We start from the raw sequence: 27024 nt of genomic DNA, 5'->3' as shown, positions 1-27024 counted from the left end.
TAGCCATATGTAAGGCTTTATTTCTAGGTGTTCAATTCTGTTTCACTGATCTATGTGTTTATATCTATATTCCAGGCCAGATCACACTGTTTTGATTACTGTTACATTGCAGTACGTTTTGAAATCAAAAAGTGTGAGTGCTCCAACTTTGTTCTTTTTTTTCAAGACTATTTTGTCTCTTCTGGTTCCCTTACATTTCCATACAAATTTTACAATCAGCTTGTGAACCTCTGGGGGAAAAAAAGGCAGCAAGGATTTTGTTAGGGACTGTTTTAAATCTGTAAATCAATTGGGGGAGTATTGCCATCTTAACCGTATTAAGTCTTCCAATCCATAAACATGAGATGCAAGTCATTTAACCTCCCGGGGCCTCATCTGCTTTATTTCTCAAATGGGAATAATAATAGTCATTCTATCTCACAGGGTTGTTGTGAAAATGAGAAAATTCTTCTTAGAGGGATTATTTATGACAGCATTATACGAATCAGTATAACTTCTGGACGTGATAACTCTCAGGAGCACTAAAAACATCAGTTCATGGTCGTCTTAAAACCAGTTTAATTTCTTTACAGCCACATTTTCTATTTACCAAGTGCCTATTGTGTGATTGCTGCTTGGTAGGCTCCACGGTAGGAGCAAGCTCTAGAGCCAGACAACCTGTTTTCAATTCCCAGTGTGCCACCCCCCTTGGCCTTGGACAAGCTACCTGCTTTTCTGACACTCAGTCTTCTCATTTGTAAAATGGGGATGATAATAGTACCTACTTCATAGGGTTCTTGTAAATATTGCATGAATTAATTCATATAAAGTGTTTGGAAGCATGCCTGACACATAACATTCAATAAACGTCAACCATCATTCCAGCATCATATAGAAGTACTCTAAGGCCCTACACCCAGGGGCATTTACAACCAGATGCTTATGACATTGCCTCCAGACCCTTGGTTTGCATGATTTGAGTAAGTCAAGCATTTGCTTAGAGGTGGAGTGACTACCCTTTATAAACTAGACTGGAATGGAAATTCTCACAAAGCAAGCTGGAGTCTACAATTTCCCTGTTTGGATATATGAATAAATAATGGCTTTTAAAATGCATTTGAGATTGTGCAAAGTAAAGCCCTTCTTAGTTAAGCAGAAAACATGCAGATTGCTTGGGATAATGGTTTCATGGAAAACCAGTGCAATGACATGGCATCGTTTTCTTTCTCAGGACTCTATTTTTCTCCGCTTCTAAGTTGAGCTTATTAGAAACAGCTAGGGGAGAGAGTCAGAGCTGTATATGTACATCCATGCTGTGCTGTCTCTATGTCCTCAGACACAGTCTGATCCCCGATAGCTTGTGGTTCTAGGGAGGTTGCACTGGATTGATTGCTGGTAAAGCATTCTGCCTGCTACCAGTCTTCTTGAAGCTGGGGCTCAGGGAAATCATTTCTGAAATTGCTGTCGTCGGGAGCAGACTGGGAATCAGGGCATCCAATGACGTAACAACAGCTTGAAAAGGAAACAGAGACATTTTTCATAGAACTGGAAGACCAAGGGGCTAGTAGGGACCCTCGACAGGCCATCTGTATCCTAGTTTATTCTTTAGCTTCTAGCAAGGCCTATAGTAAACTCATGTAGAACAAACCGATGTATGGCCCCCACCCCTGCACTCTCTGCTACTTAGGCCATTTCTCAACTGAGGGGAGATGGACTTTGGGACACATGAGCATTTAAATGAAATTGAAGGGATAAAGCCCTACATAGGAAATCTTCCCTCCTCAAATCCCTCGATTCCCCAGCATGGAAAACCTAAGAGACAAACGGGCAGGGGAGAAAAAGCCAAATAGCAACAGATCCCTTGTGCCGGCCAAGTGTTGCTTAGCAGAGCAACCTGGGTATTGGATGTGGGCATAGCCATGTGGATGCAATAGAGCCAGTAAGTCAAAGGCAAGGAAAACCAGCAGGAGCCTTGTAATCCAACTTTAGAGGAAGGCTCTTGCAAATATTGGAGACATTCTGATGAAATGATTTCCTCTGTTTACTGCTGACAATAATTAAAAGTACTTTATGGAGTGAAAGGCTGATAAGTATTGGTGAGAGCTTAATGTGAGTCCTGAGAAAAGTTGCATTCGTTTCTTTTAAAACCTAGGATTTTGCTCTCAACCCCCTTGGTTTCTTCTCCCAAATTCTGTTTTCTATTTGGCCCCTGTTTATTTCCTCGCCACCAAAAAAGTGCTTCTATTTCCCCATGTTTACAAATTAGGCTTCCATTCTTCCTGCTCATCATTAAAATTCACGGTCTTTATAGCGCAGATACAACTAAATACAAGGTAGAGAAAAATCTGATTGAATGTATTCAGTCTAAGGTAGAGATGATTGAAAGCTTTTGAATGATCTCAGGACTGCATTTTAAAAGATCAGCCTCATCCAAATTAATTTCTGATCCTGAAAAAATTTGAAACTAAGTGTTTTGATGAATTTTTCTAGAGGCAAGAGAAAGGAGTTTCTTGGTGCCCTTTAGATCGCACAGGACTCTGTCCACACCGTGTTCACTGCATTTGAATTGTGAACTCATCCATGGCAGGGAATATGGTCGCAACCTCAAAAAGCCCACCGACTCAGAAGCATAAGGCCTTGAAGCATTAGATTTTAGAGAAAAGTGAGAATCAGAGCTTTGGAAGTTGTTTTTTCAGTCCCTGTAGAACTTCCCAGATGGTGTCTCCCTGGAGGAAGCCTCCTCTCTGTGTTTCACATCTACAGAGCAGTCTGGCCAAGACTAATGGTTACCCTGTCTTGGAGTTTCCTTGCTGAGAGGGCAGTAGGTAAGAGATGAAGGAGAAAATAAGCATCGAGATGGTGTTTAGAATTGGAGATGTTCTAAACTCAGGGGGAGGGAGAGAGAGCCCTTGGTGTATATGTTAGCCTCAGCCGACTGGGAAGATGGTGTCCGTCTTGCCCTCTCAATTTGACGGTTGGTGAAATTCAGCGTTGGATTGACACGCACAGTTGTGAAACGGGCATGCGCTGTTCCTCAGGCTAACTCGCTGCAGACAACAGGGGATGGATTCTGCAGTGAGGTTCCACCTGGCTGGCCTCTAACTGATAGGCAGGTGCGTGGCTGGGCTCGAGCTTTGGAAACACACTCTACCCTAAGCTTGTTCCCTTGGAATTTCCATCAAATCATCAGTACCGTGCTCCTCCCCCCTAATACAGAGACATGCTCTGCAGTTTGCAGGGGTGATAACTGTACCTACAGTTAAGTATCACCATTCACTCTGAATGACAGAACAGCCAAACAAGACCCGAGAGAAAGGGAAAGTTAATGAGCTGAAAGATTGCAAACTTCCAAAGCAGGCTGCCCGAAAACGCTGAAAGGTCTTTAATGCTGATAGATTTAGCTGCTTGATATCTTTCACAGAAACAGTGATATTTATTGTTTATTAATAATTGCTTTTTTAACATCTCTTCATTGGCACCTACCCTGCTCTTTCACCTGTCCAAAACACTTTGCCAGTAGGTTCTCAATCATGACTGTGAATCAGAACTACTGAAGAAATGTTGCTGTTGTTGTTGTTGTTGTTGTTGTTGTTGTTTTAATCTAGATGGGGGAGCCTGGGTGGCTCAGTCGGTTAAGGCTCCAACTCTTGATTTCAGCTCGGGTCATGATCTCGGGGTCCTGGGATCCAGCCCCACGTGGGGGTCCACACTCAGCGTGGAGTCAGCTTGTCCCTCTCTCTCTGCTCCTCCCCTCGCTCATGCTCTCTCTCTCTCCCAAATAAATGAACAAATAAATAAAATCTTTTTAAAAATCAAGATGACCTAGTCCCACCCCCTAGCTACTGAATAAGAGTCTTTAGAAAGGGGGCATGAGTATTCACATTCAAAAGAAAGCTTTCCAGGTGTTTTCTGATTCACAGCCAAGGTTGCAGACCACTGCCTTAGCCTCACCTGGAATAATTCTATCTTTACAACAACTCTGTGAGGTATGTATTACTGCCCCCATTTTACAGACGAGGAAAACGAGTCTCATGAAAGTTTAATGATTGACCAAGGTGACAGAACTAGAATGGCGCCAAGCTAAGATTCAAAGCCAGGCCCATGGCACAAAAGGACATGGCCTTTGCACTCTCTCACACTAATGAGCTGTGAATAATTTCTCTCACTACTCTGATAGAGACCTCTTTTAAACCAGATGTCTTGACCTTTAGAGTAGCTACATTCTCTAGTAGTTTCTATCCCTTTCCTGATTTCTAATTCCATCATACCGACGTTTGTCTGCTCTTTTAAATCTAACCATCATTTTCCTTGACAGAAAAGATGGAAACCAAGCAATTCTATATTCTCCTTGTATTTATTAACATTATCCTATTACATTATTGATCTCAAGCCACAATCAAATACTCTCTTTCCTTAGTGGTATGGAGAGGTTGTTCTTAATAGTTTCTAAAATCATTGAGTCATTCCTGGTATTGGCTTTCCTGGCTCTGTCACTGCAGGGTCATTTCACTCATTTCTATTTGTGTTTGGATCAGGGTCCCTCGTTCATCTTTTGTCGACGTATATTATAACTGCTTGCACATGTATGGGTTATGTGTACATGTGTGTATAGGTACTTCGATGTCATGAATCCTGAAATACATTCTTCTGTAAGGATTTTTTTTTTTATCTGAGAGAGAGAAGGCAGGTAAGGGTCAGAGGGAGAGGGAGAGAGAATCCCAAGCAGACTCCATGCTCAATGTGGAGCCTGACATAGGGCTCAATCTCACGACCCTGAGATCACAACTTGAGCCGAATCAGGAGTCGGATGCTTCACCAACTGAGTCACCCAGGAAGGAATTTTAGAGATCTTATTCGTTCCAATGTTTTTAAATTTTTTCTAACCACAGAACTCTTTCTTCAAGCAAACTTCAGGTCATAATTCCAATGTATAAAACAAATATCAGTAGAAGCTGGTAGAGCAAGAAAGCATCCATCTCTTTCGACCTTGAAGCAGCTGCACAGCCCAATTTGAAAAACACAGTTCTAGTCAACTCTGATAAGGAAATTAAGGTCCAGAGAAGTAAATCAACTTTCCCAAGGTCACACAGCATGTAATAAATCAAGATTAAAAATCAAATTTCCTAATTCAAAGTCTACTTTCTAACATACTCGATATGGTAAAGATGAAAACCAGCACCAGGTCCAGAAAGTTCTGGAGGGCACTCCAGTTATAGGTGAGAAGAATAGTATTAACAGTTAATGTATCTTGAGCACTTATTATATGCCAAGCACTTTTACTGCTTTACTTCTGCCTATCTTCTGACTGTTTCAGAGGGCCTTTATCTGAATTACAACACTGTGCCTGCTTCACTTACATGTCTCTGAGGGTCTTTTGAACACATCCACCATCTGTTCCTCTCTATTCCCATCACTAGTGTCTTAATTCAGGCCCGTATTATCTCTTTTTGAAAAAACAGCTTTGGGGCACCTGGGTGGCTCAGTCGGTTAAGCGTCTGCCTTTGGCTCAGGTCACGATCCCGGGGTCCTGGGATGGAGTATCCATATCGGGCTCCCTGCTCAGCCGGGAGCCTGCTTCTCCCTCTCCCTCTGCCCCTACCCCTGCTCGTGCTCTCTCTATATCTGTCAAGTAAATAAATAAAATCCGCTGAGCAGAGAGCCCAACACGGGACTCAATTCCAGAACCCTGGGATCATGACCTGAGCCAAAGGCAGATGCTTAACCATCTGAGCCACCCAGGCGGCCCTGAAATAGCATTCTAACTAGTGTTCTTATCTACATTATCTCCTCCACTCTTCCTATTGCTGTTAGAAATATTTTGTAAAAGTACCGATTTGCCATTAGTAGCTCAGTGGTTCCCCATTCTCAGGAGGAAATCACCAACCTAACTGCCTCTGGAGGCAAGACAGGTCATGCAAAAATGTGAAGTTGTGAGATGCAAGAAAATTTTGAGTGGTAAATTCCGTGGTCAATTGACAGTGTGAATCTTGCTTAAAAGCATTCAAAGTTCATTTAAAAAAAAAAACCCACTCTGTTCATATGACGAATAATCTCTCCATGTCTGGTCTACGGAAGAAAAAAAGAAAAAAGCCCAACCACTCAGCAGGGCTTTTTATCATGACCCGACCCCAGTCCTGTTTCCAGGTTCCTCTCCTGCTTCTCTTCCTCCTTCTCCCCGCCATTCCCCCCTACTCCATACTCTAGCCATGTAATGTAATTGGAAGGGCCCCCATTCATACTTTCAGGCCTTTATGGCTTTTTGCTCCCTCTGCCTAGAACACCCTTCTTTTTCTTCTCTTCCTATAGAGGTAATTGCCTGTCCTTCAAGATCCTGCTCGAACCGAACATCACCTACCCTAGCACCCTTTGAAGTATGCGTTTATCTTTTGGACTCTGAGAAACAAACTGAGGGCTTCAGAAGGGATGGGGGTGGGGGAATGGGATAGACTGGTGATGGGTAGTAAGGAGGGCACGTATTGCATGGTGCACTGGGTGTTATACGCAACTAATGAATCATCGAACTTTACATCGGAAACCGGTGATGTACTGTATGGTGACTAACATAATATAATAAAAAAAAAACATTAAAAAAAAAAGACGGGAAAAAAAAGAAGTATGCGTTTATCATCATGCCTACCACACTGCAGAGAAATATCCTATGTGCTGGTCTATCTCCTTGTCATGCCGTGAGCTTCTCCAAGGCAAGGATGTTGTTCTAATCAACGTTGTATTTTTTTAGAAACGTATCAAAATACCAGTGAAACTCTTGCGGTAGGTCGTCAGTTTTCTTGTCCCTCAGAGCATGTGTTTCCAGCTACCGATGTTCTCCAGCTGGTTATTTTCTGGGTCTACACAATATTCTCTGCCCAGGAACCCACAAAGAGGAGGCTCCTGTTACTGTATCTGGCCAAGAAGGAGGGTGATGCTACCTTCCCTACCCTTCCCTGGAGCAACTATTCAATGGCCCCCAGGAAGGCTGAAGCAGTTCTTGATCCAAAGCCATCTGAGTTGCTGTGTCAGGGTCTGACATTGGACGCTGTGATCTTGGGCTGGCTGCTTCAGCGTCTCAGACCTCATAAGGGATGAACCTTATTGTCAAGTCCTGGGGAAGCAGAGTAGGGTGGTCCTAACCACATGATGCCTGGGACCCTGGAGAGTTTTGCACATGAACTTACTTCATTCTTCAGCTCGCCTCCTTCCCTCTCCTTTCCCACAGTCCCCAGCTCTTTCTCTCTTTGTCCTAGCCACCTCCACCCCGCCTACCCCTTCTCTCAGTCTCTTCTCCCAACAGCAGTAATCAAGTCTCAAGACCCGTCAGACCTCCCTCTGCAGGCAAATCATGCAGCCTCAGAGAATGCACTGGATGGCAATATATTTTCTCCTTTTCTCAGTTCCTGTTGGTCTGCAGAGGCCAGGGTAGGCTGTCTTAGAGATGAGTATCGGTCACAAAGGAGATTTTCTGCTCCGGTCTGTTGGTTTCTTCACCCCCCAAGATGTTGGTGATTGAATAGACACTTATTAGTTATGAGAAATTCATTTTCCTCTTTAACATAACGGGGACTCAGGGGCACCTGGGTGGCTCATTCAGTTAAGCTTCTGACTTTGGCTCAGGTCATGATCTCAGGGTCCTGAGATTGAACCCCATGTCAGGCTCCGTGCTCAGCAGGGAGTCTGCTTCTCCATCTTCCTCTGCCCCTCCCCCTGCTTGTTCATTCTCTCTCTCTCTCTCTCTCTCTCAAATAAATAAATAAAATCTAAAAACAAAAAAAAATAACTAGGACTCTATTGCTTATGAACTAGTACCCTTGTCTTATGGTAAGAAAACATTTGCTATTTACCAGTCTAGAGTTTCAATCTTTCCCTTCCTTTTTCCCTCCCTTCCTTCCTCCCTCCCTTCCTCCCTCCCTTCCTCCCTCCCTCCTTCCCTCTTTTCCTTCCTTCCTTCCTTCCTTCCTTCCTTCCTTCCTTCCTTCCTCCCTTCCTTCCTTCCTCTCTCTTCTTCCAGAAGCAGTGGGAGGAGGAGGACAAGAAGATAGGTAAACATAGCTTGTTATATATTTTATTTGTCCAAAGCAAAGGTCTCAACAAGGAAAATTTCCATTAGTAAAATACAATTCCACACACTTTTATTGAATGGCTTCTATGTGTCAAGCAGCGTCCTGATTGTGATTGTTTCCGTGAGCCAATATTATAAAATTCCTCTGGAACTGGCCAAACCCGGGGACATTAGACGTGATGCCAAATCCCAGGATTTGCTCTAATGAATAAGTTTTTATACAAGGTCAATTGCATTTAACACAGCCAGAAATTTTGGTAATTTTTGTAGCAACCTAGAAGTACTGCTCCCAGTGTTTTCATCTGATAAACCAGTATGGATTTATCACCTATTATGTTCGAGACGTCGTACTAATAATCATGGCTACCATGATGAAATAGATACCTCTGTGTCTTAGAGAAGGCAAATACACATACTACTAAATGCATTGCAGTGTGTTGAGTGATATAATCAAAATATCAACAAAGTGATTTAGTGCAGAGGTTTGCAGACTGCCCGCCACCTGCTTTTGCGAATAAAATGTTATTGGCACCCAGAGACACCCATTCATTTACTTATTGTGTATGGCTACTTTTGTCCTACGGTGGCAGAGTTACTGCAATAGAGACCATGCCTGCAAAGCCACAAGTATTTACTACCTGGACCTTTACAGAAAAAGTTTGACCACCCCTGCCTTAGAGAAACTAAGTCTGTTTGGAGTAAAGTAAAAAAGCATCAGAGAGATGGCATGTAAGCTGGAACTTTTAGAATTCATCTTACATTTTTAGGTGGACAAGAGAGGAGAAAAGATTACAGGCAGAAAAATCATAGGCAGAAAGAAGTTGAGCAGAGATGTGGAAGTATAAAAAAAACATGGCCCTTACTAAAAACCATTGAATTCCATATTTTGTTTTTTTGGAATTCTATATTTTAAATGGGTGTATTGTAGAGTATGTGAATTATATATGAATAAAGTCTTTTTTTAAAAAACACATTACCTTTGGGGCACCTGGGTGGCTCAGTTGGTTGAGCATCTGACTCTTGTTTTTGGCTCAGGTCATGATCTCAGGGTCCTGGGATTGAGCCCCGCATTGGGCTCCTGCTCAGTAGGGAGTCTCCTCGAGTATTCTTTTTCTCCCCCTCTGCCCCTCCCCACCTTGCACCTGTACTCGCTCGCACTCTCTCTCTCTCTCCCTTTAAAATAAATAAATAAATCTTTTTAAAAAATCCTTTTAAACACATGACCTTCTTGGGAACTGGTCCAGGGTGTTTCAGTGGAGCACTCCACTGAGCGAGACAGTTCTATGTTGTGCATTACGAGATGTTTAAACTCTCTGGTTCCCAGGCTCTACGACAACCGAAATCACTACCACACATTTCCAAACACCCCTAAGAAGGTGGTAATAGGCTCACTGAGAGCCACTGAAAGTTCAGTGTGGCTGGAACACAAGGTGGATGGAAGTGGCAGCCGGAAGTGGCAGGCTGGGAAGTTTATCCAGCAGGCGGTCCTCTGCATCTATAGTTAGGGACTAAGATCCTTCCCTTGGAAAAAGCTGATCTTGCCCTCTAGAGAAGGTCTTTCTGTAATATCCCAAGATCAGCCTGAGACAGAAAGTCCAGAAAAATTAGATGACTTCCACAATTCTATCTCCGGCCGTTGCCCATTCTGCAGAACGCTGACCATCCTACCAAACTGCAGTCGCCTAAAGGGAGCAAATCAGCTGTAATCATAGACACAGCTGAAATACGCAGCTCCATATGGAACAAGCTGGGTCATTAAGCATGCATTACCAACTGGGAACCCTCCCTTTAAAACTGCCATTAACATGCTGATAAGACATCTTAAACACCCACTAAATAAAAAGCACCTTAAGAATGGTGGAAATGTATTCATAGGTTCCAAAGCCCCACAAAGTGACCATGATTTATTTTCATCATTCCTTTTAATCCTTGCAACTCCTTTCTTTTCCACACTTATTCAACACTCGTTTGAGAGCAGGCACACACGAAGAGGCATTCTCAGGAGGGAGTGGGTTAACAGTATTCAAATAATAAGCATTTCAACATGCTGAGGGTATCGGGAGGTAGAAATAAAGATCTCTCTTCTCCCTAACTCTCAAGGTCAGCCAACTCTAAGCAGCAGTAATGTTTCCTGGGCCTTGATGAGAAGGGAATATGTGGATTTTGAACAAAATGACATTGGTTTGGTTGGGTGTCCAAGAGCACTCAAGGACAAAGTTCGTTTTCCCAGTATATTGGTGAGGGAGGGCTAGGGGGGGTTGTAGCTGCTTCAACTTTAAAGACCCCTTCCTGAATATGTTGCAGATTAGAGTCCAATCAGCCTAACTTCTCTTTGTGCCTTCGTCTCATTCACAAATTAAAACAACATTTTATGGGGTCCAGTTTACTCAAAATTGTTGTAATTATTGCTTCATTGATTGCAAACCAGGAACCACCCACTTCTCTTAAATACAGACAGCTGGGCCATCTGTTCCCTATGAATCATGTAAACAGAGAAGACTTGAGAGAAGGATTTAAACACTTTCCAACCTGGTTCTGCCTTATTTCAAAAATGCAATCAACTGTCCAGAGACTTAGCAGATGCAATGCTTAAGATTTGACCTGCCAACTTGATCCTCTTGTGTAACATAGAAAGTTCTGGTTAGAAAATGAGGTCAAAGCCTCCAACCTAGTCACATTTATTTGCCCTGTTCATTTAATTAGGGTGTTTTTTTATTATATAGAAAAATACACGAAGATGAAATAAAAATTCAAGCAATACCGGATAGTACGAATGAAAAAAAAAATGTTCCCTCTCTGTCCCTTGCTCCCAGGCAAATCCCTTCAGTCCTTTGACTTTTCTGTGTTTGGTACTTTTGATGTTAATTCCATTACTCTAGTTCTTGATTTACCAACTTTAATCCGTATCTATTGAGGCTACCCACTAAGAAAGATGATGAGTTTGGCTCCCTCGTCTTCTCTCTTGATGCAGCCAAGAACCTAACTCATTAATCCTACCTCTCCTTCTCTCTTCCCTGAAATTTCTGTTATAGTCTTTAGTTTTAGCTTTTATATAAGAGAACTTTAAAATTTAAGTAATACACGAAAGCCTTGGTTTCTTAATCCATCCACTTGGGTTTTATTTTATTATATTTTAATGCAGTCAAATTTAATATTTTCCTTTTGAGGGTTTACATCATTTGTCTTGTTGAAGAAATCCTTCCCTGCCACAAGATCACAAAAACATTCTCCTATATTTTATTCTAAAGTTTGGTCTTTTAACTTAAGTCCCTTAGCCATCTGGAATAGATTGTTGTGTACAGTGTGAAGTAAAGATCCAATTTCATTTTTTTCCATATGGATAATCATTTGTTTCAGCACCATTTATTAAATAGTCCAAGTTTGCCTCTCTATTTTGTAATGCCATTTCTGTTATATATCAAGTGTTAGGTAACACTTTCTGGATAAGTGTTGCTCTGTGTCTGGGATCTCTATTCTGTCCCATTAGTCAATTTGTCTGAATTGAATTGCATGCCTTGGAGTCACCATGCTCTCTGGGCATTGGTTTCCTCATCTTCAAACAGCGGATAACAATATTTTGCCTTAACTACCTCAGAAAGTTGTTGGGAAATAAAATGGAATAATGAATGCAAAGACAATTTGACAACTGGAGAGTGTTACTCAAATTATGGAATAAAAACATGCTGGCATCAAAGTGACTTCAGTTATCATTTAATTAAAACCTTTATCTTTAGAGAGGAAGAAAGTGGCGTTGAGGGAAGACAAGCCATCTGCCCACATAGAAGGTACCTTTATTATGCTCCTAGAGTATGCTTCCTGAGATTTCAGCATAAAGCAAAGCGCATTGTACTTGATCCTCAAAAAAAAAAAATCAACTCAAGGACTTAATCTGCTAGGACTGTGTGTTGGATATTGTTCACGTTTTTCCCAAAATGTGATGTAATTTTTGAAGTTTGACATATTACTTCCGTAGGACTCTGTGCCTTATGGCCAATTTCAAGGTTGAATGGTACAAATGCAATTTTGCATAGGCCACCTCTGATTTAGCAGCAAAGATCGATACACATCACAGCCACTTAAAGAATGGCATCTATCCAGTTGGTGCCAGTCATGCTGCTATTATGTGTTAAAATAAAAGGTGCAGTTAGGTGATTTATATTGCTGCTTTATGTAAAACAAGAACATCTGTTTATAGAAACCGGCACATCGGCAAATTGGCGGACACACCTGAACAAGAAGACAAAAGTTCGATTTAAACATTAGATAGCAATAAAGATAATTGAAAACTATCATTTTCATTAAGTTAGAAAAAAACATGTCCTAGTCAAAGACTGAACTTGGGCAGATAGTCTGTAAACAGGGCATAACTATTACCATATGATAAAGTGGGTTCCTAAAAGCATTATTTTTCATTTTTATTGTGAAATATGCTATTCACACAAAATAGGTTAAACACGCCTATGGTTTAGAGATTAATAATAAAAAATAAAATAACCAATGAATGGGTCAACCAAGAAATCAAAGAGAAAATTTAAAAAATATGGAGAAAAGTGAAAATACACTGGTCCAAAATCTTTGTGAGGCTGCAAAAGCTGTTCTAAGAGGGACGATTACAGCAATCCAGGCCTACCTCAAGAAACACGAAAAATTTCAAATAAATGACCTAACCTTACACCTAAGGGAGCTAGAAAAAGAAGAGCAAACAAAGCCCAAAGCCAGTTTAAGGATGGAAATAAGATTTGAGCAGAAATAAATGAAATAGAGACTTAAAAAAAAAGAACAAATCAATGAAACCAGGTGCTGATTCTTGAAAAAGATAAACAAAATTGGTAAACTGTTAGCCAGACTCATCAAAGAAAAAAAGAGAGATAACTCAAATAAAATCAGAAATGAAGGAAGAGAAATAACCACTGACACCAGAGAAATAAAGGATTATAAGAGAATATTATGAACCATGATATGCCAACAAATTAGACAACCTAAAAGAAATGTATAAATTCCTAGAAACATATAACCTTCCAAAACTTAATCAGAAAGACAGAAACTTTGAAAAGACTAATTACTAACAATGAAATGGAATCAGTAATAAAAAAAAAAAAAACTCCCCAGAAACACAAGTGCAGGGCCAGATGGCTTCACAGGTGAATTCTACCAAACATCTAAAGACCAGTGAATACCTATTCTTCTCAAAATATTAAAAAATAGCAGAGGAGGGAAAGCTTCCAAATTCATTCTATGGGGCCAGCATGACACTGATACCAAAACCAGATAAAGACACTACAAAAAAAGAACTACAGGCCAATATCTCTGAGGAACATAGATGCAAAAACCCTCAACAAAATATTAGCAACCCAAATTCAACAATTCACTAAAAACTCACTCATCACCATCAAGTGGGATTAATTCCAAGGGTTGAAGGATAGTTCAATATTTGCAAATCAATCAATGTGATACATCACATTAATAAGAGGAAGAATAAGGTCCATATGATCATCTCGATGGATGCAGAAAAGGCATTTGACAGAGTACAACACCGATTCATGATAAAAACTCTCAACATAATAAAGGCCATATATAAAAAACCCACAGCTAACATCACACTCGATGGTGAAAAACTGGGAGCTTTTCCCCTAAGATGCAGAACAAGAGTGTCCACTCTTACCACTTTTATTCAGCATAGTACTGGAAGTCTTAGCCACAACAATCAGACAAGAAGAAGGAAGAAAAGACATCCAAATTGGTAAAGAAGTAAAATTTTCACTAGTGGCAGATGACATGATACCATATATAGCAAATCCTAAGGAATCCACCAAGAAACTACTAGAACTAATAAATGAATTCGGTAAAGTCACAGAATTCAAAATGAACAGACAGAAATCTGTTGTGTTTCTATACACTAATAATGAAGTAGCAGAAACAGAAATTAAGAAAACAATTGCATTTATAATTGCACCAAAAAATGAAATACCTAAGAATAAACTTAACTAAGGGGGTGAAAAAATAAAGAAAATTAAAAAATAAAACAACTCCTCCTGTATCTGCCACTCAGGTTAAAATACAGTACATCACCAATACCTCAGAAGCTCTTAGTGTATGCTCTATAGCACCTCCCCACACCCGGGGGGTGACCCCAATCCTGGATCTTATGTTATTTTCTTGTTTTTGTTTATAATTTTGTCACCTGATGTACAATTCTCTTAAAAATGCATTGCTTAGTTTTTATTTTAATACTTACATAAAAAGGAATCGGGGTGACTGGGTGGCTCAATTGGTTAAGTGTCTGACTCCTGATTTCAGCTCAGGTCTTGATCTCAGGGTCATGAGTTCAAGCCCTGCATTGGGCTCCACACTGGGCATGGAGCCAACTTAAAAAAAAAAAAAAGGAATCATACTGTTTGTATTCTTCTGTCTTTTTTTTTCTCTCATTGCCTGAGCCTTAGATACATTTGTAATTTACACAAATTCAAATGTATAATAGGAAAAGGAAAGAAGAAAAAAGAAATAGTAAGAATAGTAGAAGAATGATCATTTAAATAATGTTAGCAATTCTCTTCCCCATCTAGAGTTGGGGACACCCAATGCAGGACACCAAGTTGCATTTGAATTTCTGATAAACAAAAAATTAGTAGTGTAACTATTTCCTGGGACATATTTATACAAAACATTAGTTGTTTATCTAATATTCAAATTTAATTGGACTTCCTATTCTGTTTTATTTGCTAAATCTGACAACCTTTCCCATCTCATTCAATGACCCTGCACCCAGAGTGCATGAGGCATAAAAAAGTGACTCTCGTTTCTTTAAGCCTTTTTGAATATCATGTGACTTTTATAGGGTGACAATGTCACAATGTTATGTGTAAATCCAGTGCTGAACGGTGGGAATAGTAATGCGTTCCAGTGCTGGAGGTAAAACTGGCTTGTTGGAAGATACGTTGGTCTCGAACATGGCACCTTCCCTGGATATTTTTTTTTATGTTATGTTAGTCACCATACAGTACTTCATTAGATTTTGATGTAGTGTTCCATGATTCAATGTGATTATACACAATTTTACAGTAAGTGCATGCAGCCTCTAATAACAGAGACTCAACTATGGCATTTTAAACACAAGAAATTACCTCCTCATATGGAGGTAGTCTAGAGATAGGCTCTGCAGAGATGATATAAAGGATTCAAGTGTCATCAGGGACTCATGTCCTATCTTTCTGCTCCACCATCCTTAGTGCTGACTTTTATCCTTGAGGTTACTTCGTGGTTCAAAATGGCTACTAGAGCTCCAGCCATCAAGTCCACATTCCAGGCAGGAAATATGAGAAGTAGAAGGAAGTAATAGCATTCACCAGCAGTCTGTCCAATCTTAAATAGCTTTCCCTCAAGTTCCTCCTAATAAGGTCCACATTGATTTCATTAGCCACCTCTAGCTGGAATCTGGAAGTTGAGAAATGCATTTTTTAAGAAACACATTATCATTCAGGAAAAATCTCTATAACTAAGGAGGAAAGGGAAAACAGCTATTGGTTAAGCAATTAGTAGTCTTTGTCAATGATTTTTTTCCTATTTGCTGAATTAAGAACCTACTGCCTGAATAAGATAGGATTCCACTGTGACTATTTTCAGAGGAAATCTTCTAAACTCCTATTCATTGTTGTTTTGGTGATATTCATTCCGATTATATTAGCATATTTGAAAAGCAACGTGTAAGGGTGCCTGGCTGGCTCAGTCCATAGAGCCGGAGACTCTTGATCTCAAGGTTGTTAAGTTTGAGCCCCACTCTGGGTGTAGAGATTGCTTAAAAATGAAATCTTTAAAAAAAGAAAAACAATGTATAAATCTGTCTACAAATTTGCCATAAACTTTCCTCCGAACTAGTACTGCACTGCTATAAATCAGTAGCCCCTTCATTTAAATTCTTCATAAACAACATACTTTGTAACACTTAAGTATTCATGGTTGGCACTAAAGAAAGCAGCCAGTCCTTCTAAAGAACACTTCAGCTTTATTAACAAATCTAACATTAATTTTTATACCAATAATCCACATTTAAAGGATCTTGCAAACAAGTCATGTAAAAGGAAAATCATGGTGTTTCCCACACTCTCCGGAGGGTGATCAGAGATACGTTATTGAGCCATAGTTCTGGTGCGACACAGGTGTGTACCGGATGCTACACCTATCCCCTTTAATGTATCAGCAAGCCATCATACCCAGTCTGTGGGTTTCCCGAATCCTTGTTTCCCCTCTGGGACACCGTTTGAAAGGCGTAGGAGGATGCAGTGTAAAAAAAGGGAAACAAACACCTTTTTAAAAGAAGTTACAGAAAAAGTCAGGTAAGGAAAGAGTTTGAAATAAGGAGATAAAATGTCATTATAGAGCTTTTTATATATGCCATTTACTAATGATTTGCGGCATGATCCAGAGTGGATTTATAGCAAAACCCCACTGCGCTCTATAGGATGCCTGCTGGCTCCCTAATCCCCGGCTTTTCCAAGTGTGAGAACCAGTTCTAGGAACAGAAAGTGTCTTAGTCAGCTCTGCTGTAACTAAATACAACTTTTCTTTCTTTCTTTTTTTTTTAAGATTATTTATTTATTTATTTGACAGAGAGAGGCAGCCAGCGAGAGAGGGAACACAAGCAGGGGGAGTGGGAGAGGAAGAAGCAGGCTCCCAGCGGAGGAGCCTGATGTGGGACTCGATCCCAGAAAGCCAGGATCACACCCTGAGCCGAAGGCAGACGCTTAACGACTGAGCCACCCAGGCGCCCCTAAATACGACTTTTCATTGTATCTTCACATGATGGAGAGCGGAGACAGGAAGGAAGCTCTCTCGTGTTCTTATAAGGGGACTTGGCACATTCATGAGGGCTCTACCCCCATGACCTCATTAGCTCCCAAAGGCCCCACCTCCTAATAGCATCACTTTGCAGGGGTTAGGAGTTCAACATTTGAGTTTGGGGGAGAGCAAAAACATTCAGTCCATAATGGAAGGGCTGCCAACTCTTCCATCACATTCTTCCCCATTAGCCTCCAAAGCCAAGTCCAGGAATAGAGTGATGAATGTCACTGCAGTTCATTGCTTGGCTCCCACTTCCAGACTCAGACTTACCAGCTTCCAGAGATGGCTGCACATGCTGTGTGCTTGGACTACACAGTGATACAACTCCGTATTGTCAAAAGGAAAGAAACAAAACACGTTGTTTGCTTTCATGTGTTTCTGCCTTTGATCATAGGATTTCCTCGGCCTGGAATACCCTTTCCTGCATCTTCTTTACAAAATCTCAACTCAAATTTCAAGGCCCGGTCAAGGGCTAACTCTTCTGCGAAGCCATCCCTAATCTCCTTAGGCAGAACTGATTTAACCTTCCTCCATACTTTCAAGTCTTTTTAGTTAGTGATGGAAATTCTGGCTGGCACGCATTTTATTCTGCCTCGTATTAAACATATTGACATGTTTGTCTCTTCCACTGGATTGTGAGCAACTTACAGTCTGGGAGCTGAGGTTAGTTCATCTTTGCTCATGATATGGAATCTCTTGGTCCCCGTGGCTCTTTGTTCAAAGTGGTTGTCATCCCATGGTATTATATGGGGAGAAGATAAACAGTCCTTCTTTTTTTTATTCATCACCAGTGACGCCTGCATTGAAACAGAGTCACAAAGTTCTCTCAAGACATGATCTGCTGTAAACCAGTATTATATTTCACAAAGGACCATCTCGTGCTCCGTCCAGAGGAGTATTTGTAGGGCAAGCACAGCAAATCCTTCTTAAGATGCACCCCTAAAATTCAACCTGCAGAGTATTCTGGAACGCGTCTAGTACACTCTTCGGAAAACATGAGCCAATCACCACTAAAAGCTATGTCTGTGTCTATTACCTATTCCTCGACATCTGTTCTTGCTGTCTCCATGGAAAAGAATTTTTAAAAAATGCACAAAGCATAGCTTTCCCTATCTTATCAGCCAGCTTCACAATCAGCTGGGGTCTAGCCTCGATCCCAGTGGTGAAGTTAGATGAATAGCCACATATTCCCAACACACAGATGTTGGGAGGAGCGCTATGATGATCTGGCTCTTACTCTAGTCTCGTGGGACACTCAAGGGAGGATCCATCTAGCCACTCATCAGCCGGCCTTTCTGCTTTCATTATTGCAGACACATTTGTGCAAATACCAAACCTCCAAAGTCAGCACTTTGAATCAGAGTTTAGTCTGTAGCCTGGGCCCAGTTTGAACTCTGCGAACATACATTTCAAAATGAATATCAGGGTTTTTGCCACTGCAGCCCTCTTGGCTGGACAGGGCAAGTGATTAGCCAGGGAGGTGCTGGAATCAGAAAAATGCTCAAGCAGTCTCTTTGCTTCTTCAGCCAGGCTACCAGACAGACCTCTGAATCCCCAAAGTGATTTGCGCTCAGTGACACTGTGTTCTGAGAACAAACACTCTGTAAACATGGTAGAGTTAGAGCAGGGGATTTGAAATTAGACAAACCTGGGCTTAAGTCCTGGCTCCATCCCTTAGGAACTATGTGAATTTGGGATAAACCACTTACATTTCTTGAAGGACATACTATTTTTTAAGCAGTAAAATGGAGTTAATGCCTGCCGCACAGGATTAGTGGAATGCATAACTGAGATCATGTAGGGCCCGGCACCCAGAAAGCATTCATTTCATAATGCCTGCAATCTGTGCTTCTGAGTCGTCAACAAAAGCTGGAGGGTAACAGGCAGCCCCTTCCACTGCCACACAGTATTTTTGGATTTTTTTTCTCGTATTCACAGCTCATGTTTTTCTCACAATAACTATGGAATACTAAATACTAAATAGGACCTACCAGCTTCAATCTGAAATCTGAAATTTCCTTTAGTTCCAGTTAAATTGCAAAGCCTCAAGGACAACTAAACTTCTAGGCAGCATTTTCAAAGGGCCTGAAAGCAGCTTTTGATAAAGATGAAACAATGATAAAGATACTAGGCCTTAGAAGAAGGCTAACACCAGAGGGTAGGGGATATAAGTGTGGCCTACATCAAGACTCTTGGATAAAAATAAGAATATTTAATTACTGAGCACCAGCTATGCGTCAGGCACTGCTTGAAGGCTTTCACATGGAAGGTTTCATGTAAAGCTTGCAATAACCCTCGGAGGGCATATCATTACTATCCCCATTTTGCAGATGGAAATACCGAGGCACAGAGACATTAAATAATTTTGCAAGGTTATTTATTGGTAGAGCCAGATTTTGGTTGCCAACTAGACCTTGAGCCTGTGTTTTTAAGCATCATATATGATAGCAGCTGACATCTGGTAGCTGTCAAAGGCAAAATGCACGAGATATAGTTCTAAGCACTTCTCATGAATTCCCTCATAATAATCCTCCAACAACCCTTGAGCACCAGTGCCATCATTAACCCCATTTGACCAATTAAGAAAGTGTGGTTCAGAGAGTTAAGTTGTTTGCCCAAGGCCACACAGCAAAGAAATGACAAATAAACCAAGATTCCAAGCTAACTAAGCACTTTGGTTCTGTGGCCTGCACTCTTGACAACTATCTCACACTGGCCTTCCGGTAGAATGGGTACCATTAACCACATCTAACAGATGAAAAAGCTAAGGTCTCACAGCCACTCAGCAGAAACGGGACCTCAATTCAGGGCCCCCAAATCTTGGCTTCTACTACACCACCCAACCACTTCCCATGGAGAACCTGACCGCTTCCGGTGGAGAACACGACCACTTCCCGTGGAGACTACCCGATGGCTTGGGATTCTGTCATCCAGGCCTTCCGCAGTTCCACCTCTCTCAAATAGGTAACTCAAAGGCAGCTTCTCGGGCTTTCTTTATGCCACAGCAGTATGGTGGATTCGTTGCTGTTCTTTCGTGATATTCTCAAACTGAGAAGTCCAGAAGACCTGCTCTAAGAAGACTAATAAAGAATAAATAAGCCTAGAATGTTTCCCCCTTAATCCTCTCCCTCTCTCCCTTCAGGTCTTACAGGAACTGCATTGGCAATTATCGCAAGAAAACCCATCACTCAGCCAGCGCTACCTAACAAATCGCCTTGAAACTATTTTAGAAGTGACAGATGAGCGCGAGGTCCTGGAAGGCACATGTTCTTGCTTCCTTAATTGCCGCCTGACTGAAAGCATGAGGCAAACAATATTGAGAATCTTATCTCGGAAATGCACTACCTCAGATGGCAGATGATGCCGTACGTGCACCTATTAAATGGGCCTACTGAAACCTTGTTTGCTCAATATTAATTAAGAAGATGCTAATATAACCCAGCTCTGCGAACAAGCCAAGAAGACATCTGTGGATTACTGGGACAAGTACTTCATATTTTTATAACCCTTTTATTTTTTGTTTTTTAATAGATTTTTATTTATTTATTTGACAGAGAGAGGGAGAGAAAACCAGCAGGGGGAGTGGCAGGCAGAGGGAGAGGGAGAAGCCGGCTTCCTTCTATCCTGGAGGTATTAGAAAGCTAAATTCCAGTGTTTATAAAAGTACCTTGAGCTACTTAAGCTATTAAAAGGGTTATAAAGGGACACCAGGGTGGCTCAGTTGGTTAAGCATCTGCCTTCCACTCAGGTCATGATCTCAGGGTCCTGGGATCGAGCCCCACATTGGGCTCCCTGCTCAGCAGGGAGTCTACTTCTCCCTCTCCCTCTCTCTCTGGCTCTCCCTACCCACCCCCCACTCATGCTGTCTCTTTCTGTCAAGTAAATAAATAAAATCTTTTTAAAAATTCAGTTTTCTACTGGATCACACAAGGATGATCCATATATTTGGAGAGGTCATGAATAGCCATTACCCCCTCAGGCCTAGGAATTTTGAAAAATGTATCCTACTACATGAAAGAATAGAGCAATCTGGAATAATGTAGAATTACAGTGTCCTATTATACCAGAACACATGAGTGTTCAAAGAGAAATGAATAGAATGAAAAGAATAATAGAATGAAAGCCAACAGGCATTGCTTTTAATTTCTTTAAGGTGACCTAAGAAGAAAAGCCTAATCCAATTGCTGATGAGGGAAGGTGGAAAGAAAGAGTGAAACCGTGTAAGACAATGTTGAGCCAGTAAATAAAAATTTTAAATAGGTAAGAGTGTAGTAGAGCTGTTCAAATTTGATGGTGGTGGAGATCTCTGATAGGAACAAGTTCACTGTATGATGTACGTTCCAGTAAGCGGACTACGGTCACTGCAAAAATTGTGCTTTGGGAGTGAAATATGTCATAGAGGAATTCAAGACTTTGGGGGAGTTGTCAATGTCTTAGGACATATTTCCCTTGAATGGCAAAGGTCATCAATGTACAAAAGGAAAGAAGAGTAGAAATTACACCAAGTGGGTAATGATGGTTCTTCTTGACTTATAAGCATGCAGGAGATCTTTACTTTTTCTTAATGCTCTTCTCTCTTTTCCAATTTTAACTACAAATGAAATCTAGTCCTTTCATAATCAGGAAAAGAGACATTCATTTTTACTATCTGGCCATCACCAGAGGTAGTGTGTAGAGAAAGGTTGTACCAATACAGTGTTGGAGGGAGTGTAAATTGGTGACTCCTTTTGGAAGGCAATTAGCTGTATTAATAAACTGTTTAAGCTTGAACATCTTCAACCCAAGGATTCATCTTTTCTGTGCCAAGATATGTAGATATAAGGACAATCATTGCAGTGTTGTTATAACAACAAAACTCTGAACAACCCAGTGTTCATCAATAGGATATTGGGTAAATAATTTAAGTTACATCCGTACTAAGGAATAAAAAGAAGATTTTTAAAAGAACAAGGTGAGGGGCGCCAGGGTAGCTCAGTTGGTTAAATGTCTGACTCTTCGTTTCGGCTGAGGTCATAATCTCATGGATCGTGAGATCGAGCCCCACATCGGGTTCCTTGCTGGACATGGAGCCTGCTTGAGAGTCTCTCTCTCCCTCTCCCTCTGCCCCCCCACCACGCTCTCACTCTCTCTCTAAAATAAATAAATAAATCTTAGAAAAAAAAGAACAAGGTGAATATGTAACTAACGACATGGAAGGCTGTCCATAGTACGTAGTCAAATGAAAACAAATTGCAGAACAATGTGTGTGTAATCTCATTCCTTTTATGTGTATAGACACATAGACACATATTCACACACGCATAGAAAAACTCGAGAGAGAAACTAAAGCATTAACAGTGGTTAGTTCTGTAAAGGTGAGGGGGAAGAGTGGAGAGGACTTTCACTTTTTATATTTATATATTGCTTCAGGTTCTTTTTAAATCATAAGCATGTATTGTCTTGCAAAAAAAAAGGGTTTTCATCCAAAGTAAGCAATCTGACAGTAGAATAGATACATGTTGGTGTATCTATACAAAAATACTTAGGCAGTAAAAACGAATCAACGTGGGTGAATCTCACAAACATGATACTGAGCAAAAAAAAAAAAAAAGTTTCAGAAGAATATACCTAGCGTGAGCCTGTATACGTAGAGATCCGAAACATGCAAAGAACCTAAATAACATTGTTTAGAGATACAAAGAGAAGAGCAAGGTGATGGCAAACACAAAATTCAGAACTGTGGTTAAGGCTGGAGAGGAGGAAGGAGTACCAAAGGTACTTCAAAGATTCTGGTTATATCCTATTTCTTAGGCTAGATAGTGGGTAGACAGATGCTCATTTTATTATTATTACTTAAACGCTATGCATATGATATATATACTTTCCTATATGTGTGACAGATTTTGTGCATATAATTTACAGCACAGATTTAATAAAAATTTAAGCAGAAGAAAAAAAAAGCATCGATGTTATCCTGGAAAAAATCATTACACACACACACACATACACACACACAGACATGCACACACACATACGCAATCAGATCAACTCAGTCACACTGAGGGGTTAGAAGCTGAGTGGAGCCATAAAGGCCTGACCTGAGGGGCAGAGACAATTTAGCTAATGGTCTCTAGAGACTTGAAATCCTACCACCAAGGAATGAATGAATGGCATAGATTTGAGGCAGTAGAAAGAAGAGGAGAATCATTTGGGGGCAAGGAGGGTTCCTGGTGTTCCCACATTACATCACAACACATGGCAAGCAGCTAAAATCTTCTCCCAAAGAGCTCAGGAAGTCAATGACTGTACTATAAAACTGATCTTCGGGGCTCGTACCGGGAAATCACTCTCAAGTCTGGCGTACTGACTGCAGCCACGTCGATGAAGGGCTTCTGGGATGACCAGGAAACTCTAATAACTCAGCTAAAATAGCCACTGAATTGAACCCAAATATTTCAATTGATAGCCCTAGAACAACATGATTTTTGATATGTTCATGCTTCACGGAACATTCTGCCATGAGTTCCTATTAATTAAATTTAACTGAAGCAACTCTAATCACCCCACCACCTTCACTCTTCCTCACCAATGAAGAGAAAATGGAAAAGAAAAAAGAAGGTTTTCATTTGCTCAGACACCCTAGTTTTGTGGGAACGATTTCAAATCCTTTGTTTCTTAATTGATACTTTTCCCCTAGTAATTAAAGTATGGCAATAAATAAGGACGGAGCCTTTTATATTGCTTGACAATGACGGGGTCAGGCTCTCAGTCTCATATTCATCAGCCCGAGATGGGAAGCGGCAGCATGATGGGGGAAACCCATCTGTCTTTATTAAGACTTGGCACCAAAGGAGGACAGAACAGAGAAGAACTCATTTAGTAAATGGCACTTCCCATTCTGCAAAGCGACAGAAAATTTACTGCCCTGTCAGCAAGAAAAAAAATAATCCACTCAGAGAAAGTTGTTGTATTAGGGAGATTTAAAGAGAAAGAGCTTTTTAGTGATATTAGAAAGGATAAAAATTTCTACCTAATAATACATAACTAAGAAGGACAAAAAAAATCTGCTCCAAGCCATTGTTCACGTGGCCTCCTCTAAGATCCTTCCCTTCTAGACTGATTGCTGTCTTTACCATTATTTAAGACCAGAAACAAGCCCCAGTACTACCTGAAGCCTTCACTAATTTCAATCTAAATTGGTTTCATCATCCCACTTCCATACTTTCTAGTGGGCATAATTTAGCATTGTAACAATTCCACATTTTACCATGTATTGTCTTTCTCTGATTGCTTTATGGACTCGTTTGTTTTGCCCAACCAGACTGGAAGTTTCTTCTGGACAGAGACTGTGTCTTCAGTACTCTTGGAGCTCCTTCCAGCTCCTGGCAGGGTGCTGGGCACATCATAATTGTTCAACAGATGCTTATTAATTGATTTTTTTTTCTGATCTAAATCCTACTCTCCATGGTGACCATCTTCACTAAACAAAAACCTGAAAAAGATAGTGTGATTTCTTAAATAACTTAAAGGTATTTATCAAGGTAATACACAAACAGGGTTAAAACCTAAGAGAAGACAGGAGGGTCTCAGATGCAAAGCAACAGGCTTCTGGTCTACCATGCCGCATCCCATATTTATGCCCTCCAGGACAACCTCTTTTACTTTCTGCTATTTCTGCTTGCAGTTACCTCCTCCTACCTTTACATAAATTGCCTCTACCACTTGGTCTCATTTATATCACTTTCCCTCCCCTATTCATTTAATAGAGTTACATAATTATTTTGATTCCTCTATCAGTTGCTTTGAATCTTACATATTATGGGTACGGTGCCTTTATTACATGTGTCTTCCGTTCTCTTCCTTTTACCTCCCCAGTTTTTTCATCTGTTACAAGCATCGCTCAGAGATATTGCAAGTTCGGTTCCAGGCCACGGCAAGAAAGCAAATTGCACAATGAAGTGAGTCAAATGACTTTTTGGCTTCCCAGTGCATATGACAGTTATGTTTAAGGTATAGCGTCATCTATCAAATGTGCAATAGCATTATGTCTAAGAAAAATGTAGGTGCCTTAATTTTAAAAACACTTTGTTGCTAAAAAGTGCTAACCATCATTGGAACTTTTTTTTCTTTTCTTTTTCTTAAAGAAGGGAAGGAGGTAGAGTGGGGGAGGGGCAGAGGGAGAAGGAGAATTTAAGCAGCCTCTGCGCCCATTGTGAGCCAACGTGGGGCTTGAGCTCATGACCCTATCAGGACCTGAACCAAAATCAAATCAGATGCTTAACCGACTGAGCCTCCCAGGCGCCCCATCATTGGAGCTTTCAGGGAGTCATCATCATTTTGCTGGTGGAGGGTCTTGCCTCGATGCTGACAGCTGCTGACTGATCAGGGTGGTGGTTGCTGAAGGTTGGGATGACCATGGCAATTTCCTAAAATGAGACAATAAAATGTGCTGCATCGATTGACTCTACCTTTCAGTTAAACACTTAAGAGGCCATTGTAGTGTTATTAAGTGGCTTAATTTCAATATTGTTGTGTTTCCGGGAATAGGGAGGACCAAGGAAAGAGAGAGAGACTGGGGAACAGCTGGTCAGTGAAGCAGTCAGAACACACACGACATTTATCAATTAAGTTCCCTGTCTTAAATGGGCACAGTTCATGGCGGCCCAAACCAGTTATAATAGTAACATCAAAGATCACTGATCACAGATCACCATAACAAATATAATAATAATGAAAATGTTTACAGTATCATGAGGGGGTGCCTGGGTGGCTCAGTTGGTTAAGGATCCGACTCTTGATGTTGGCTCAGGTCATGATCTCAGGATTGAGAGTTCAAGTCCCATGTTGGGCTCCACACTGAGAGTGGAGCCTACTTAAAAAAATAAAAAATAAAATAAAATATTGTGAGAATTACAGTACACGTATGCTAACTTCACATAACCAGATATTTTCTCCAGCATATTGAAAAGTTGGAGGGTATTCATATGATTTTGCTAAACAAGAGTTGTGTTCAAATTTGTGCTTGTTTGCCCATGCTTGAGCAATCTTCGCTAAACCATCATTCCAAGTCTGAAAGATAAAAATAACTTCTATTGAATTGTGCATATTTGTGCATATTTGGATTAAAGTTTTTCTAATGCTTTCATCAACTAAATTTTGTTTAAAGTTATTATTTTACTAAAATATAGCTTTCTCTGGTATTAAAAATATATTATGAGAATTTCCAAACTGTGACCTAGAGATGAGAAGTGAACAAATGCTGTTGGGAAAATGGCGCCGATAGAATTGTTCATCACAAGGTTGCCACAAACCTTCCATTTGTGAAAAAGAATGCAATATTTTCGAAGCACAGTAAAACAAGGTATGCCTGTATGTTTCTTTTTTTTTTTATATTTTATTTATTTATTTGACTGAGAGAGAGAGCACAAGCAGAGGGAGAGGGAGAAGCTGGCTCCCCACTGAACAGGGAGCCCAATGTGGGGCTCAATCCCGGGACCCCGGGATCATGACCTGAGCTGAAAGGAGACGCTCAACTGACTGAGCCACCCAGGCTCCCCTGTCTGTATGTTTCTTTTGCACTCTTTCTATAATCATAATTAAGTCTTCTGTACTTTGTCTGTAGGTTAATCTAAATTTAAAATCAGTCATCAGTGTTTACATTATCATGACTATGTACATAGCATTTACCTCAGGGCCAAGAATTAGGTTGTATTTCCTTTCTTATCCAGCTTTTTCATTTTTTCTGGAGTTTCTAGTAGCTTTTTCCCCCACCTTATTTTTTCTACCTGTATCACATTCTCAGTTTGGTTATTGATTTCTTTTCAAAGTCTCCATCACAACCAATGAATGGAAACTTTTTTCTGGAAACTTCCTTCCCATAGGCCTTCAACTACAGACTCCACTGTGGTCCAGTTTCTCTCTAGACTTACTTCACAGCTACCATCCTAGAACTTCATTGCTTCCTGGGTTGCAGCCACTCTTTAAGAATTATGTCTTCCTCCTTCTTGGTTTATTTCCTCTTTTTTGCTGGACTAAATCCTCAATTTCCTTTGAAAGTATTTGATGCAGATTAATTCCAGAAGACATCTGTATCTGAAAATGCTTTTATTCTACTCACACTAGATTGATAATTTAACTGGTTATAGCATGCTGTGCTGAAGAAAGTCATTTTCTTT

This window comes from Ursus americanus, chromosome X (genome assembly GCF_024610735.1).
Source record: "Ursus americanus isolate L20-20 chromosome X, mUrsAme1.1.p, whole genome shotgun sequence".
NCBI classification, from domain to species: domain Eukaryota; kingdom Metazoa; phylum Chordata; class Mammalia; order Carnivora; family Ursidae; genus Ursus; species Ursus americanus.
This window is presented reverse-complemented; position numbering follows the sequence as displayed.